The sequence below is a fragment of the Haemaphysalis longicornis genome, unplaced genomic scaffold (genome assembly GCF_048455015.1).
Source record: "Haemaphysalis longicornis isolate Haplotype H1 unplaced genomic scaffold, Haemaphysalis longicornis Haplotype H1 scaffold_6, whole genome shotgun sequence".
NCBI lineage: Eukaryota > Metazoa > Arthropoda > Arachnida > Ixodida > Ixodidae > Haemaphysalis > Haemaphysalis longicornis.
Genome location: NW_027526407.1, coordinates 69,363,065 through 69,378,969, shown reverse-complemented (window position 1 = coordinate 69,378,969; position 15,905 = coordinate 69,363,065). Strand labels below are relative to the sequence as shown.

At 43.6% G+C, this 15,905-nt stretch overlaps 1 long non-coding RNA gene across 1 annotated transcript; it reads right to left on the bottom strand.

Moving 5' to 3' along the window:
• Nucleotides 1-1,965: 1,965 nt before the first annotated feature.
• On the bottom strand, nucleotides 1,966-15,537 carry LOC144142878 (uncharacterized). The gene is made up of 5 exons (XR_013317063.1): nucleotides 15,363-15,537; nucleotides 9,013-9,143; nucleotides 8,836-8,939; nucleotides 6,804-6,911; nucleotides 1,966-3,064 (listed from the first exon to the last, which is right to left on the bottom strand). It is a non-coding gene; the product is annotated as an uncharacterized LOC144142878 (long non-coding RNA).
• Nucleotides 15,538-15,905: the final 368 nt, after the last annotated feature.

Genomic DNA, 15,905 nt, shown 5'->3' with positions numbered 1-15,905 from the left:
TAAACATAGCTTTGCTTCAACTCAAATAGGCTTTGCAGCTATTCCTTTTTATGTAACCATCTAAATTTCCACAGCTTGCATGAGTAAGCCCAGAAAATGTCCATGTTTGCGTTCATTTCATTTCATTCATTTCATTTGTTATACCTTCAAGGCCTGAAGGCGTTACAGAAGGGAGTGGAGGGAATACATAATACAAATACAAGAAAGGGATACCGGAAACAGGAAAATAGAAAAAAAACAAGAACGGGGATTAACGAAAGTGTTTTCTGTAGCATTTCTAAATGAAGAAAAATCGGTTATGCTTGTGATTGAGCGGGGAGGTGGTTTCATTCATTGGTGATTTTTGGAATAAAAGAGTAAAAAACAAATTTGAGCGGCACTGTGGAGCGACAACTTTATGGCGGTGATCAGTGTGATACGATATGCATGAAGGTGCAGAGAAAAGCTGACTTCCTAATTCCGAATTGTGATAGTAAATTTTGTGCAGTAGTACTAATCGCTCTAGTTTCGGTCTAATTTCGTGCTAGGTTCGTGATAATCGTGCTATTTTGATATAAAATTCTTTGAAACAGTGACTGAAGCCTGCAGTAGTATAGGTTTACCCTTGTAATAACGATATTTCTGAAGAGAAGCCATAATCTTTATGCTTCCTGCATTTAAACTGAAGTTATGAATATATTCTGCACTCGTAAGCACCAATGCTTTTTTTCTCATAGCTGGAAAAGGGCCTGTTACTGCAACACCATTTCTGAGTAGGGGTATCTAAAGTTTGCGGCTTTCACTGCGCACATATTCATGAGCGCATGATTATCCGTGTAATGCAAAGCACATTTGGACAGTAATCTTGCAGAAAGTGCGTATATGGGCTATTACTCCATTCAAGAATTTCTTGTTGGTCTGGACAACTTGCCCATAACTTCAATTTGTAAATTAATTTGTTCCAAAGCTTCAACAGGAAGCCCCCAAGTTTGCATGGTTGGTAGGGTGACTGTCTTAAATAACAGATGGTTTCGTGTTCGATCTCTGAAGGAGAAATAATGTTTTGACAACTGGAATAATTTTTTTAGGAATCTGAATAGCTCTTGGCTGCATTTAAGTTGCATGATAACTTTTTGTTATGGTAAAAAGGGGCAGAGAAACTTATTATATAGCAAACACGAGATGTATCAGATTTACTGCGGAATTCTTGTTCACAGTAGATTGTGAAGAAGGCCGCTGTTGAGCATCCGTAGTGGCTCTTGTTTGCTTCAGAATACAAAGCTTTTGAAGTTTCAGTTATTCGGTGCCTCTTCTTTGCATTGAAATGTTTTATACCCACCACACGGGCTTCGTGAAACCCTCGATTTCACCTGATTTTCGTCTGCACAATCTCACTTTGTTTGACGACTTTGCATAAACTGCTCTTGTGAGCTCAACCTTGTGCGTCCTGCTTTCTACGCACCGCTATTGGAAAATTTCTACACTTTTATGCGGTGGCTGCTGAAGTTCGAGAAGTGTCGGCAACGCGTGGTTCACAGACGCGTGATCACCTCGAGAGGCATTGTGTGCATACGTAAATTGGGTATTTGACGTGGTATTAAAAATAAAACGTGCACTTTTTAGTGTTTGCGTTTGAAAAAAAACCGACTATGCCTTGTATGACGTGATTACTTTACTCACCATTTTTAGTTCCACCGCCCAGTACGTTGATGTCGGGGTTGGCACGAAAAAAAAACTATTGGCCTCATACATGCATAATACCTGTCCTGCCGTAAGGCCTTGCCAAATTGCGCCGAATACCTTCTTCGTGCTAAAATGCTGTCAGGTATTACCGATGTCTTAACTCCGAAGATGCAATTGGGGGCTTTGGTCATATATATTAAATATAGTTTCTGGGCACTGTTTTATGGATTCTGTTGCAGTATCCGGCAACTAGTTTGTCCCACTGAGAAAAAATCAAAGTTTTTTTTACAAACAAGGGTGTTTATTCCGGCGGAAAAAGTTGCGAGCTCTATTGTAGTCATCCTTGAAGAGTGTGCAGCGCTAAGGCAGCATATTGACGTCAGTGATGAAGACTTCGTTGAAGCGAATGGCAATCTCTCCTGAAGCGGCGCTGCGACTGCCGCGCCAATTTTTCGGGCAGTGGGCCCTGGCTCTAATCATGTTGAAGAAAGGCTCAGATATTAAGTCATCACGTGTTACAGTTCACCATCGCTTTTAATCAGCACTGATAATGTCCAATTTCCTGGCTGCTGACCAATTTTGAAAAGTCAAAATGTGCCACTGTGCATTTCTTCTGTTTGGTTTTTGAGTTTTGCGGCTTTCGCGAGAAAGTCCCCAAGCTCTGAATACCTCATAATGTTTTCCTTGGGATAAGCGCCTATCAAGCAGGAGTGCCTCCCAAGTGGACAAGGCTTCACAAAACATTAGACTATGTCTTGGTCAGCGCTGATGGAAAAAGCTCACGACATTCACAGGTACTTTTAAAACCCTGTGTGAAGGATCAGCCCTTGCCTGGTTGTAATGTAGTTCTGGGAAACCCAGACATTAAAAAGTGCATCTGAAAGAGTGATGTGTAATTTCTTAGTAATCTTGTATAAATAATACTTTTAGGCGGTTGATCGATGACTATATTCAGGTCACTAGTACAGGAGCTTTGTATCTTGAAAGGGAAAAAATGCGTACCTTTGATATGAGTTCCCAACATGGTCCTTTTATGCCGGTACAAATTATTGCCGAATAAGGTGATTTTTGAAAATTTAGAAAATAAGTAACTTTAAAAACGAAGGACCGAAATATCTAATCTTGGCGAAACCATATGTAGAGCTTTAAGGTGGCACAAGGTGAACGGGTTATTATTGAACCTTCATTGAGCTGTGGCATTGGGAATGCACGCCCAACAAAAAAGTTTATAGCCTGCTATCTTCATTGCTTTTAGGACGTGAACACATGCCTTGATAAATATCATAAATTATGTCACGACCACAAAGCTTGAAAAAGGCCTTGTGGCATGCAGTCGTATTGTCAGGGCCAGTTTCGCTCCCTTTTATGCGGAGCTCACACACATGATACTTTGAAAATGCACCTGAAAAATAAAGTTCAGTTTGAAATACTAGATAAAAAGTTGAACCACAGTATAAACAAATGAACAAATAACAAAGAATGTATGTTTCGTTAAAACAATTAACGACTGATTTAGTAGCGTTTTATTTGAGTGCGCGCTCTACTTTTGTGAGCATGGTTACTATGAAACTGCTGTATGCAATAAATCGCGCACAATAAAACTGTTCTATGCAATAAATCATAGCGAAAAAAGCAACCTGTCCGCCCTTTTTCTGAAGAATGAACTGTTTATTTTGTAATATTGTGACGTTGCAACGAAGGGGATGTTTTTAGAGACTGTAATTACGAAAATAGACGGTAAGGCAGCTGCGATGTCCCATGTACTGCACGCACACCAACATTCGCGAGCGTCTTCTTCTCCAGCCTATGGTTTCACTTATCCCAGAGGGCGCATACCCGCATAGCGAGGGTTGGACACTGGTTCCGTTTATAGTAAGGAGCCAAGGGACCGAGCCCGTGACAATATTGTCAGTACTAAGCAAAGTACAATAAAAATAACTACACATTTAATGAACCCACCCGGTTTCTCAAATACAAGCTTTATTGATTGATTGACTTTATTCAATGGGGAGGCTCGTATCTCAAGTGTGGGGTTAAGGTTTTTACGAAGGTAATAGTTGCGTTGCGCGTTTTAATCCCGTTTTTACATAGTGAGAGTTGCTTGGGGAGCACAAATTCGCAACGCTAAAAGTAACGCTAACTGGACTCGTTGCAAATGGCTCGAAAAGACTACAGCCGTCTACCTCCGTACCACGCAACATTCCTTCTCACTCCCCAGCCTTTCGTCCGCCTTTTAAGTGCCCTTCACGCTGGACTCCAGGCTTTATTACGCAACCTCTTCACATCCCTACTGAATCTGCTTCCCTTTTCTTTAAGTTGTAAAAGACGAAGCAATTATCTGGAATGTTGGCTTCTATGTTGGTATACTTGTTATTATCATTATCGTCAGTGTTTTACAAAATGGCTATACACATTGTGTGGTTCGCGAATGTTGGCTCAGTTTTTCATTGTTCTTCGAAAGTGCGCCCTTCCGCATTTATCCGCCGCCTAATTCTTTTCCTTCGCTCTCGCAAGACCTTCAATATTCCCTATTCTCCCCAATCTCTCTCCACTTCCTTTCTACCCCAGTACCCTCTCTCTCTCTCTCTCTTTCCCGTCCTTATAACTTCTCCGGTACCAGCCTCTTCTCTGTTACCACTACCGTTCCGTTTCCCACTTCCGTCTGTACTGCTCTCCGTGGTCCTATTTTTCCTCACGCTATACCGGTTGTGCTATCTCCCCAATCTTTCTCCCCGTCTCTGTTCCACTTCAGCTTCCTGTCCCACCCCGGGTCTCTTTATTCTTCAAGGTCATGTACAAGGTGCGGACTAATGACTGACCCTTGGGTATTGTATACTTGGTCACCACTGGTGTAGACAGTGACTCACGAATGCTGACTGAGTCAGTGACCCACTAATGAGCAGTCCCATAAGTAACATTTCTGATTCGGGAGCCCCAGGTACAAAAACTGTACATCTTAACTGGGCTAAGAAATGCTATGGTTATTCAGGAATGATATAAGTCATTTGGTGGATCTTAAAAAATGTGTCAGCACTGATGCCTTTGTCGACCGAAGTAAAGCAGGAATTGCCTTGTTATGTGCCGAGCTACCGAATATAAATTGCAAGAGAAGGGTCTTCTCGGACGCGCAGAGCGTCGAAAAAGAAGCCGAAGTCTTCGTACTGTTTGGCACCTTGTAACATTTGCTACGAATTGACGTTAATGACAATACGAAATTTCGGCTCAATCAGGACTTGCGCGCTGTTTAAAAGAGCTACGCAAAACACCCACTGCAGCAGAACGCTCGGCTGTGCTGTTGGTAGCTGCTCATCTCTGTGTGTAAAGCGCTCACAACACAGGAACGAAGAAAGAAACAGCCGAGCTTTTTGTCTTTGTTCCTTCGTGCCTTTGTTGTGAATGCTTTGAACACAAGACGAAGGCATACACTATTGTTATGACCACAAAGATCATAAACCTATTCCACGTTGTGTAAAATGCCAGTCAGAGTTTGCTAATAACCAGAGCTCGGGGAGATCGGTAAAAACAAGTCCACGAGACTGCCAGGCAGTGTTGAGCCATCCCATCTTCTCGAGCTCCAACTCCCAAACCTCCCTCAGGTCCACTGACATAGAACCTATATCGAGGGAAATTACCACATGAAAGTCGTGAATTTCTTGAAGAGACCACACCCTCAGTGAACGGGCCGGATCACAAAACATAAAGGGACACGAACTGGTCTTTATAGATAGGACTTATGCAAACGCATAGTACACACGACACGTCATAAAAAATCCGAGTACACCTAAGCCTTTCTTGCGGGTTCTGAACGTGAAGCATGAAAGTCCATCTGAACGTCTAAGGTGCCTTGATTTGCCTGGCATTATCGAAGTGTTTTTAAATCTAGCCGCTGGAGGTGTTTTGCTTTGCAATGCACCTTAAGGCCTTCGAATGGCTTCGATTTGTCTCCTACGTGTTGCGCCGCTGCTCGTACTAGCCGCCGCATAATGGAAGAGTTGACGAGGATGATGAATTACTCAGCTTGTTCTTCCCGTCTTTGCATCTGCAGCATAGTGGCAGAAATGACCACCTCTGGCCATTGCCGCATTTATGCTCTGTCTGTGGAGCTCCTAGTGAACGGAAGGGAAAAGGCTTGGGCGTGTTGGTTCATAGTCACACAGAAAACAAGCTTTGTAAAAAATCAAAGCCTTTGTCCTGTCCATGCCTCGCCGTAGGTTTGGTTTTTTACAGCGCTTGTTTTCGCTGTTCCTAGTGAACTGTCTCGCCCCAATGTGACACGTGGAAAAGCGCTGACGCGAGCCTCAGTCCTTGCGTCTATCGCGTTCCGTGCGCGTAGGGTTGATGTCGTCTTCGCCTCAGCGATTGAGGCCTTTAACGTTCTGTGTTAAATTTTTTATCTCCGGATGCACTCGCCACATCTCTCTTTATAAAGAACAGCAACTGCTTTTTAGGCTTGCGTGGTGAAATGTCTCGTGCCAAGCCTCGTGATACAAATGACATGCACGTGCCGACGGCACTGCTATTTTCGGCGTACTGCTCTCAGCTTTCTTAGCGTTGGTCGAGTTAAGAGTGAGAAAAAAGTACAAGGCCTTCCACCGTGCGCTCAGTGCACCAGCACGCCATAGAGTGACTACAGTTGAAGCAATCACGGATACGTGGGGAACGTTTTATGTTACAGACTCCGGACGGCCGTTTTATTTCTTTTAAAACTGTTTAAGGCTTTCGCGTAACACATGGTGCGATGCGTTCGCATCCTTTAAATCAGCACCAACGTGCGCCCTCAGCAGGCCGCAGAAAGATCCCGGTCTCCAGCAATTAATTAGACACTGCACAAGCTTCAGCAGGGGCAGGGCTGGCTTGCTCGATAAAGGGCGAGGTCCTGCTGACCTAAATGCCCACGTTGAACTGATCCGCAGGGAACTATGTTTGCACTGGAAAACTGACCACGATAGAACAGTCATAAGCGGGACTGACAGAACCCAAGAAGACATCCATGAGTAAGACCAGGAGGATATGTCATCCAATCATGCCCTTCCTATAATCTTTCCCCCGGTAAACTACGAGCCCCCCTTTTGAATAAGGACAATCAATAAATCTATAAGGTGATTGAAGCAACAGAAGATAAGGCCACATGTTGTACTTACGATGGCTATATTGGTTGTCCAATAGAGAACCTTTAAACGTCCAAAATACTCCGCAGGTGTTGCTAGCATCTCGATATACCAGCTTTTCAATGTGTTCTTGCCGTATACCTGCACACATAACAAATGTTAGTCAAGATCACAAAAACATTCAAACTTGAAATACATGCGTTCACAGCTAGGAACGGGTTCGGTATATGTCAACACATCTGGCAAGAATTCGATGGAACAATATCATAAGGGAACGGCCAAAGAGTAGGGTTATGTTTTGGTTTTGGTTTTGGCATTTGAATGGGTGATTTTAAACCGTTCATGCAACGAGGGCTGTACTGTATTTTCTGTCATTTATCGCCTCTTGTAGGTCTAAGATAACGTATACCCAGAAAAACGTTGCGACAAACAATGCTTTCTGCATTCATTGCGATGAACGTTTATGGTAACTGCTTGGTTCGCACTTGCCTATTACTTCAAAAACTTACCGTAATGTATCGTGGTTTTAAGGCTATTGTCTTTTTGGCTACTTATACACATAAAGTTTCACTTAGCTGTCCCTAAATTCAGCCGCCCGGCGGAAAGGTTATAAATTTCTTGAAAGAGGCGTTTATACAGGTAAAACATTTACAAACAACTATATATGGTTCCAATTGGCATACTTTTCAGCATTGTTCAGCAAAAAGAAGACATTAGACATATTTCTGGCAAAACATCAATGCATTAGTCATAATAGCACAGTTATTTTAAATAAAAATGTACGGCGGCTTGATTATTACGATTGCAAATAAAAATACGCCTTGAAAAACTGTTTTCATCCAAAAATGCAAAGAACGCTCCTGCGCGACCCCAGCCCGCCTGGTGGCATTTTAAGACGTCTAACTCTAACGAAAGGTTCGAGTAGATGGCGGGCGGGCAGTGGAACGCGGTAAAATTGAATTGAACTGAGCGAACTTCCGCCATGTTTATTGTGGGGGCAGTTCTGCCAACCCGCGAAGACACTTTTTTCCTAGCTCGGATAAAGAAATTCCCTAGATTTTCCTATATTTTTGCTGCATGAGGTTATTAGATGTTTTCGCTCAGATATTGTGTTCGTGTTGTGCGATACGACTGAAGTTTACATTTATGATATAATTATGAATTAGTTTGAAATCATTTTTGAAGTAATGGTGATGAAGCTAAAAAAAAACTGTCGGAGCACAATTTGTGAAGCTTTAAACGTTTTATTTCATCGAACCACAAATGCAATAGTGTTCATCACGTGGGGGATATGTAATAGTATATAATACACATAAAATTATCAAGCAAAGAAAAGCAATTGTCTGCGCACAAATCGATACAACATTCTAAGAAACAGCACGTGTTACAGTGCATTTCACATGAGCAGGAGACGTTAAAATATAAAAATGCCATAATCGAGAACACCGCAGTTCAATGCAAAACACAAAAATCTTTCACTAGGACACTGTGCGCTTGTAATAGCATGCAAGTATATAAAAAAGGAGAATAACAGGACCGAGCACAGACGATGCGCATTGTAAGAGATATTCGAGCGAGAAAGTTTATGAAATTCATCAATCCTGTTGTTTTGCAATGGACACCAGCTATGTCAAACGTAGGAGCGATGGCTTCGCTCGATGCACATTTATGGCGAGTAGATATCTGTGTTTCGTCGCGAAACTGAAATGCACAGGTATATAAAAAATAATGAATCCTGAACTTAACAAAGGGCACCATTACACGACTGAAGGCATAAGACCACGTGGACGCAAAAAATTCCCTAAATATTGACAAATTTCCCTCTTTCTCTAAAGACGACATAAATCCCCGAGATCTAGGGAAATTTCCGTTGGCAGCGCTGCGTGGGGGCGGGGGAGCGAGACCAGAGAGGCAGAGCGGGAGAGGTTAGTGAGAAAGAGGAGATAGGTATGTAGGGGGAGGGGCGGAAGGCGGTTATTGTCTTTGGACGACATATTTACTTGAACATATTTGCTTCGGACACCGTATTTACTTAGAAGGACGTATACAAAATAACCTATTATACCTGGACCACCGATTTGCAATGTGGTAGGGCCATACCGTTGCATTACAGGAGACCAACTCGATTCTAAGTCGCAATATGCCCCTCTCAGAAGTTGCGATTTGCTTCTGTGAAAAAAAAAGAACGGTGAAAAATTGTTAGAATACGGGAGTGAGTACACATGAGGGAGGAATCTCTTACCCGTCATTCCTGGAGTAGTTCCTTAGGAAGCAGACTTCTCCGTATGTTGCGTATATAACCTTGTCCAACTTGCAGAAATCTTTTTTCTTAGTAGACAAGACGCTCCAAACAAATTGCGTAGTATTTAGATACTGCAAAGAGCTAGGCGTCAGTGCAAGGTTCGATATATTCTGCGGCAGCATAAAGAATTTTCGTTTCGGCGATTGTGGTACCTTACATGTCATAAAACGGAAGGTTGGGAGCAAAAATTGTGGTTGTCTTTAAGTTGTAAACAACAAAATGGGTGATGTGGAATGTTTCACTGTAACCACTTTTGACTGCTCTTATTTAATGCAGATAACTTCGGGGAGAATTATTAGAATAGCAGGAGCAAACAATTTGGTGCCTGCCGCAGCTTTGAATAATGAAAAGAACTTACCTCAGAAAGCTGATACGACCCTTAACTAAATGCTTTTGTCCTTGTTTTTTTTATCTTTAGGACGCGATATAAAAGATCTGTTTATTATTGCTAATAACAGAAGATAGACGAAGTCTAACACCGTGAGTTTTCCCTAATTTGTAACCGTTATTTGAAAATACTGGAATGAGTATTCATCACTTCCAGCTTCCTCGCTAAAAGCAGGAATGCTCAGGAACCTTCTAATATTGTTGGATAAAAGTGATATTTAGCATAGAGTGAAGAGTTGACGTGAATGCAACGACTTGAAACGTACTTTGCAGAGCTCAAAACGTTTTTCTGTGATTCGTCGCCAAAAAAGTTTGTCCACAGGTTGAAAGTGAATAGTCTTCATTGCTGAATAATCTGGTAGAGCAAACTGCTAACCTTTGAGCTGCACGGAATGCAAGTTTTAACCCTCATAATTTGCGTAGCGCGAACACTTGGCATCACAACGCGTGACTCTAAACAAATCACTTCTCAAAGAACTGCGTTGAGGTGCAAAGCAGGACCAGTAAGCACGGCTGTCTTGCGGGTGGGGTTATACTTGTACATATCCGAACTCTAACTTCTGGACAGTATATCTTCACTGTTGTCAGATAGATAATAAAATACTGCGCATTACATTCACTTCAAATAATCTGTGACTCTCCTTGCTCGGAGCAAGATGCTGCCAGCACTGACGAGGCAGGCAGAACGGGGTGTTTGTGAGTACAAGGTAAAATAACAATCTCGGAACACAGTCCAAAGAAAATTTGGGACATATCGAGTTTGTACAAAACAGTTTGATCTCCAGTTTTGAATTTCAACGAAGGCGTCTGTGTGCTCTGTGATGTAGTCTGGATTACCCGAAACTTGTCATCAAAGAAATTCAGAAAAGCTTCCACTCACGCGCAAGCCTTGAATGGCGAAGCTGTTGCAGGTGATCACTGACTGACAGAAAGTTGAGTTTTAGTATCGTTGTATCAATAGAATCTGAACCTGGCAACGTTTAACGCGCGAACGTTATCTAGCGAAGCAAGTCTCGAGGTGTTGTTCGAGGAATTAGAGGGCATTAAATGGGATGTAATAGGGCTTAGCGAGGTTAGGAGGGCAGGCGAAGCCTTTACGGTGCTGAAAAATGGACACGTCCTATGTTACCGTGGTCTAGAGTACAGAAGAGAGCTGGGAGTGGGATTTCTAGTCAATAAAAGCATAGCTGGCAACATAGAAGAATACTATAGCATTAACGGAAGGGCAGCAGGTCTTGCAATTAGGCTCAATAAGAGGTACAAGCTCAAGGTGGTGCAGGGCTACGCGCCCACATCCAGCCACGACGACCAAGTAGTGGAACGCCTCCATGAAGATGTGGAATCGGCAATGGCTAAAGTAAAAACACAGTATACCGTAGTTATGGGGGACTTCAATGCTAAAGTAGGCAAGAATCAGGCTGGAGACAAGGCAGTTGGGAACCATGGTCTGGGCTGTAGAAATAGCAGGGGGGACCTATAGTTGAGTTGGCAGAACGAAATAACCTACGCATAATGAATACCTTCTTCTGTAAACGGGAGAGTCGGAAGTGGACCTGGAGGAGCTGCTTACGACACAGGAAGCCAGTGACAACCTTACACGCATTATCACGGAGTGTGCAGTAGAAGTCGTAGGCGCTATGGCTAGACAGGATACTGGTAATCTTTCACAGGAGACGAAAGATCTAATCAGGAAACGGCAAACCATAACAATCTCTACAGCAGCTGACAGAATAGAACTAGCGGCGCTCTCGAAGTTAATCAATAAGTGTAAGACAGCTCACATACGGAAGTATAATATGGAGAGGATCGAATAAGCTGTAAAGAACGGAGGTGGCCTGAAAGCAGTGAAGAGACGTCTTGGCGTGGGGATCTGTACAGTAGCCGGGACATCCAAAATAATGCCGAACGAGACAGTAGTTCAGAGGAGATAGACATCCCACCAGTAACGACCGAAGAAGTAAGGAAGGCTTTGAAAGAAATGAAAGGGGGCAAAGCACCTGGTGAGGATCAGATAACAGCAGACCTCTTGAAGGATGACGGAGAAATTGTACTTGAAAAACTGGCAAACCTGTATACGCAATGCCTAATGACCGCAATGGTACCGGAATCTTGGAAGAACGCGAATATCATCCTAATCCATAAGGAAGGTGGCATGAAGGACCTGAAAAATTACAGGCCCATCAGCTTACTGTCAGTCGTCTACAAGGTACTTACCAGGGTTATCGCTTACCGAATTTCTGCAACCTTAGATTTCAGTCAACCTAAAGAACAAGCAGGGTTCCGTAAAGGTTATTCAACAATGGACCATATTCACACGATCAATCAGGTGATAGAGAAGTGCGCTCAGTATACTGAACCCCTATATATAGCCTTCATAGATTATGAGAAGGCATTTGACTCGGTCGAAACCCTAGAAGTCATTCAGGCATTACGGAACCAGGGGGTAGATGAGCATTATGTAAGAATACTAGAGGATATCTACAATGGGTCTACAGCTACCATCATCCTCCATAGGGAGAGCAGTAAAATACCTATAAGGAAGGGTGTCAGACAAGGAGACACAATCTCTCCAATGTTACTTACAGCATGTTTACAAGAAGTATTTAGAACGTTGGATTGGGAACAGGTGGGAGTAAGGGTTAATGGAGAATACCTCAGTAACCTCAGATTTGCTGATGACGTTGCCTTGCTAAGTAACTCGGGTGACGAATTGGAATTTCAAAGCATGCTTTCCGCACTGGGCAAACAGAGTAGAACGGTGGGCCTGAAATTAATATGAAGAAAACTAAAGTAATGACCAATAACCTCGGGGCAGCACAGCGATTTGAGATAGGTGGCGAGGCAGTGCAAGTGGTAAGCGAATATATCTACTTAGGCCAAGTTGTGGCCCCAGATCCCAACCATGAGGGAGAAATAATTAGAAGGATCAGAATGGGGTGGGGTGCATATGACAGACATTCTCAGATAATGAATAGCAGCCTACCATTGTCGCTGAAGAAAAAAGCGTATGACAGCTGCATCTTACCGGTACTCACCTACGGGGCAGAAACTTGGAAGCTCACTAAGAGGGTTCAACTTAAATTGAGAACGACTCAGCGGGCAATGGAGCGGAAAATGATAGGTCTAACATTAAGGGACAAGAAGAGAGCGGAGTGGGTCAGGGAGAAAACTGGTGTTAAAGACATATTAGTAGAAATTAAGAAGAAGTAATGGACGTGGGCAGGGCATGTAATGCGAAGGCAAGATAACGGCTGGTCATTAAGGGTAACAGAGTGGATCCCTAGAGAAGGCAAGCGTTGCAGCGGGCGGCAGGAAGTTAGATGGGCAGATGAGATCAAGAAGTTTGCGGGGATAAATTCGTCACAGTTGGCACAGGACCGAGGTAATTGGAGAATAATGGGAGAGGCCTTTGCCCTGCAGTGGGCATAGATAGGCTGGTGATGATGATGATGATCGTTGTGGTGTCGTGGTTGACGTCGGCGGTAGGCCATTTCAATGACCTTATGTTGAGCAAGGCAGAGTGAGCTCGCCGTTTCGGTAGGCGTGTTGGTAGGCCACTCTGCGAGCGCGAGTTATTGTCTCTAGCGGATGCTTTGCACGCCGAGCCTCCCGAAGGGCGGCCTCTTCCGTGGCCGGGCGAATTATCCGCGGCTGGGCCATGTGGAGTGAAGGATAATGTACAGCAGCTTCGACATTCAAGTCGCGGCTCTTCTACGGTACAGAGCGCATGCACACGACGACACGAGTATGAACGAATGAAAGGCTCACGCTATGACGCGTCTTAACTTTCTCGCTTGGAGCACGTTTTGCCACAATACGGCGAACGCTGGAGTGTTTTTGCGGCCAGTGTTGGCCAATCACCCTAAGTGGGTATGCTTAGCTGGACGAACATGCGCTAGATGTACGCCTCACGAGAGCTCGGCCTTCACCCGAGTTTTCGACGCGCACGAACACCGAACTTGCGGCCAGTAACAACAACTCCTCTGTTAAAAGTTCCGAAAATCTCCGCCACTTCTGGGGGAGTATGGGAATTCAGTAATGAGTAACTGCAAGCCTAAATAGGCCCCTGAGACCCTTCATAAGCAGCCCACCGCAGTGCTTGCTGGCTCCTTGCTTGCGTTACCCTTGTGAATTTATTAAAAAGTTGAGCCACAATTTTGACACGAAAGTTGTTCTACGCCGGGGTACAGCAAGATCTCAGCTACGATATATACGTCACGGAAGTGAGAGTGCAAGAAACAGTTTCACTGACGCTGCGGCGCTAGGATTCGAGCACACGATCACTCTGACCGCCACGGGAGGTGTGAGATGCTCTGCAAACCGTGGTACGAACTCAAGCCTGCAAAGCTTTACGAACGTGCCTTATACCATTTCCTATAATATTCTCCATTCAGGTGGTGCTGCCATCTAGGAGAGGTAAATCGAAGTAGAGCGTCACGACACTAATGAGCGCTTATAATGGGCGCATCGATAGGGCTGCGTGTTTACCTGCCGCCAACGGTGCGGGTGTGATGGCGCCATGCAACTTATTCCTCCACCGTGGCACCGCGTAAAAAACTGTTGCAACGACGCCGACTGGCGACTTTTGCTCTTCTGGCGGCTTTGGTGTGACGAGAGACACGTTAGCGGGCAGCGGAACGCATTAACGCATTCGAGGCACAAGTTACGAACTCTGCCTCTCACGTTCTACAAGCTGAGATCGTCGCAACGCAAGCGTCTGCCATACACGCCATGGAACGTGACCGAAGTGCTCGCACCTTTGCCGAAGCGACCCGCCAGCAGGACATCGCAAGCAGAGCACACCCACAAGACTTCTGCCGACCCGAAAATCATGCTCCCTTCGCAGTAGCGGACCGTTACTTCACCATGAGATTCACTGACAACCCGTTCGGTTTCGTTCACACGATTTGCGAGCGCCCGCGGTTTCAATCGCATTTACGCACTACTCTGGCGCGTGTAATACAGTGTCTTATTTTGATACGCGTAACTGTTTCATACCGACCAAATACAAATAGCGTAGCGATATGCAAGTTCATATCGATGCAGAATAAACATTCAACGGCTCCTGTGCAGGCACATTTCACTTTCATGTTTTACCGATTCGTATGAAAGGGGGATAAACCGCATTTTTTATTCCTTACTACGTTCAAAACAATCCTCTTCAGACCCTGCCTATATCTGATGTCAAATTTCTCTACCGCACATCACGTTGCATTATTTATTGCAGTTGTATACCGCAATTGGATGCATTACGCTTTCCTAAAATGATTTTTGTTTGGATTTTGTATGGAGCTTATAACACCAGGCGTAAAAAAGGAATGGGAAAAATATGGCACGGAAGGAAAGAACGGCAAATGGAAGTACAATAAAAGATAGTAAGAGAAGCGGAGAGTGCTACACTAGGATGGTTGGTCTATCAGAAAGCATTTAGACAGGTTTTGAGAAGATATTGCAGGAGGAACTCCTACAGTGAACAGCCATTCTAGCATATAAAGGCGAAATGATGCTTTGCTTTTCACAAATATTGTCGCAGAAAGCGTAAAACTCATGCATTCCTATGATAGAAGAACCCACGGTGCAATTTTAATATTACTATTTCCATGAAGCGAACTCGGTATTTTTGTTTGAGCCAGACAAAAAATCTATTCATTGTGCAGTTTTATGATGTGCTAAAAATTTCCGATAAGTGATTCTGGGCTTGAATTGTTCAAGCAGTAGTACAGATATATCGACGCAGCGCTAAACAACTGTTACACACATTTTGGAATTCACTAAAATTTGGTTTTAGGGAAATTAGAAAGGCAAAAGCAATGACGACCTGCTAGTAGTTCGTGAACAAAAGACGCATAAAAAGGTATTCCAAAAATAAATTTAGTGCACAGCAAGAAATATTTTACTCCTACCTTCCTCAGGTCGATTGTAGAGAAATGCTCTTGTTGGTTCCAGAGTGATAACTCGCCAGTCACAACTTTGATACAAAGACAGAAAAGCAGGTGCACAAACATTACCTATGCGGAGGCAATCGGAAGAACGGCACTGTTATAAAGCCTCTCAAATGTATGTGCTAAGCGTAAGGCAAAAGAATATCTCGCGTGCTGTGCACGTTTTAAGGCTCTCCAAGGGGCCCGGATTTCTAATTTTGGAACATTAAAAAAAACCTGGTTTAGCAAGAAAACTGACCTTTCTCTCCTTTTTCAAAACAAACCATTAGTTATACCGTCGTTTTTTGTGTCGGTTTGAAGAAGCACAAACTCAAATCTCCGGTCTTCCTCCCCCTTCAAACACTATAAACTTTCTTAACGAAGAAAAAACAATTAACTATGCTTATATTGATGAAAAAAAAGCCTTCTGCCCGGCGAAACGACGACACAGATTAACCCTCAGCCTAGAAAATAAAGGTTCACTTTAGAGTTAGGTAATGATGTAACTAGAAATAAACCTTTTTG